Consider the following 2,791-nt stretch of genomic DNA (forward strand, 5'->3'; position numbering starts at 1 on the left):
TGTTTAAAGTCACCATTGGCCTCATGGTGAAATCCCTGAGCGGTTTCCTTCCTCTCCGTCAACTAAGTTAGGAAGGACGCCTGTATCTTTGTAGTGAATGGGTGTATTGATACACCTTCCAACGTGAAATTAATAACTTCACAATTCTCAAAAGGTTATTCAATGTCTGCTTTAATTTATTTTTTACCCATCTACCAATAGGTGCCCTCTTTGCAAGGCACTGGAAAACCTCCCTGGTCTTCGTGGTTAAATCTCCGTTTGAAATTCACTGCTCGACTGAGGGACCTTACAGATAATTGTATGTGTGGCTACTCCGGTTATACAAACCCAAAAATCATGTTAAAACACTATTATTGCACACAGAGTGATGAGTCCATGCAACTTACTATGTGTCTTGTTAAGCACATTTTTACTCCTGAACTAATGTAGCCTTGCCATAACAAAGGGTTTGAATACGTATGTACTTTTTATTTGCATAAATTATAATTCTACTATGACATTATAGGGTATTTAATTTGCATAAATTCTAATTCTACTGTGACATTATGGGGTTATTTAATTTGCATAAATTCTAATTCTACTATGACATTATGGGGGTATTTAATTTGCATGCATTCTAATTCTACTATGACATTATGGGGTATTTAATTTGCATATATTCTAATTCTACTGTGACATTATGGGGTTATTTAATTTGCATAAATTCTAATTCTACTATGACATTATGGGGGTATTTAATTTGCATATATTCTAATTCTACTATGACATTATGGGGTATTTAATTAGCATAAATTCTAATTCTACTATGACATTATGGGGTATTTAATTTGCATAAATTCTCATTCTACTATGACATTATGGGGTATTTAATTTGCATAAATTCTAATTCTACTATGACATTATGGGGTATTTATTGTGTGTTGGGACAGTGACATAAAATCTCAATTGAATCCATGTTAAACTCACGCTGCAAGACAACAAAGTGTGGAACAAGTCAAGATGTGAATATCTATATATATATATATATATATATATTTTTTTTAAACCTTTATTTAACTAGTTAAGTCAGTTAAGAACAAATTCTTATTTTCAATGACGGCCTAGGAAACAGTGGGTTAACTGCCTGTTCAGGGGCAGAACGACAGATTTGTACCTTGTCAGCTCGGGGGATTTGAACTTGCAACCTTCCGGTTACTAGTACCAACACTCTAACCGCTAGGCTGCCCTGCCGCCCCCACATATCTTCTGAAGGCTCTGTTAAAGACTAGGGGGGTGCTATTTTGGGAAGCAGTCAATCACATGTTGATTAAATGAAACACGTCCATCACCTAAGGAACAACATTAAAAAAAGTGAATTGCTACAAAAGGCTATTCTATGTAATAGGAAGTCAATGAGACAGCTGAATGCATACCGATTGTTCCAACATTTATTTAATATTTCCTCTCAACAGTTGTTGTATCCAAACACACAGTGTATAACTCTTATACAAACCTATACAACATGTTTCAATTGCATCAATGTTGATTCGTAGTAGCAGTAGTAGTGCATAATTCACTTTCCAACAAGGATAGTGTATCAAGAAATATATGAACAATGCAGAATCGATAATACAGTAAAAATATAAGTTAGACAATACAGTAAAAAGATAAGTTATCGATAATACAGTAAAAATATAAGTTAGACAATACAGTAAAAAGATAAGTTATCGATAATACAGTAAAAATATAAGTTAGACAATACAGTAAAAATATAAGTTAGACAATACAGTAAAGATATAAGTTATCGATAATACAGTCAAAAGATTAATTACAATGAATAAGTGGTTCTCCATGTAATAAAACAAAATCATTTAAAATAAATACAAACCTAGTTCTTTACACTTCATTCAATACATTATTACAAAACATATGAACTAAATTCATACAAATAGGGGAGACACTGGTTATATAAACCCAGATTCACACTGGTTATATAAACCCTGGTTATATAAAAGATTCAGTCTAGTAGTCTGGTTTATATAAACCTCAGATTCAGTAGTAGTCTGGTTATATAAACCCAGATTATATAAACCCAGATTCAGTCTGGTTATATAAACCTAGTAGTCTGGTTATATAAAACCCAGATTCAGTCTAGTAGTCTGGTTATATAAAAACCCAGATTCAGTCTAGTAGTCTGTTATATAAACCCAGATTCAGTCTAGTGGGTCTGGTTATATAAACCTGTGACATCCAGTCTTAGTAGTCTGGTTATATAAATTCCAGATTCAGTCTAGTAGTCTGGTTATATAACCCAGATTCAGTCTAGTAGTCTGTTTAGTATAAGTCCTGTGATTCAGTCTAGTAGTCTGTTTATATAAACCCAGATTCAGTCTAGTAGTCTGGTTATATAAACCCAGATTCAAAGTCTAGTAGTCTGGTTATATAAACTCAGATTCAGTCTAGTAGTCTGGTTAGAAACCCAGATTCAGCTCCTAGTAGTCTGGTTATATAAACCCAGATTCAGTCTAGTAGTCTGGGTTATATAAACCCAGATTCAGTCTAGTAGTCTGGTTATATAAACCCAGACCAGTCTAGTAGTCTGGTTATATAAACCTGCATTCAGTCTAGTAGTCTGTTGAGATAAACACAGATCTCAGCCTAGGTAGTCTGGTTATAGCAAACTCAGATTCAGTCTAGTAGTCTGGTTATAAACCCAGATTCAGTCTAGAAGTCTGGTTATATAAACCCAGATTCAGTCTAGTAGTCTGGTTATATAAACCCAGATTCAGTCTAGTAGTCTGGTTATATAAAC

This window comes from Oncorhynchus gorbuscha, unplaced genomic scaffold, assembly GCF_021184085.1.
Source record: "Oncorhynchus gorbuscha isolate QuinsamMale2020 ecotype Even-year unplaced genomic scaffold, OgorEven_v1.0 Un_scaffold_2161, whole genome shotgun sequence".
NCBI classification, from domain to species: domain Eukaryota; kingdom Metazoa; phylum Chordata; class Actinopteri; order Salmoniformes; family Salmonidae; genus Oncorhynchus; species Oncorhynchus gorbuscha.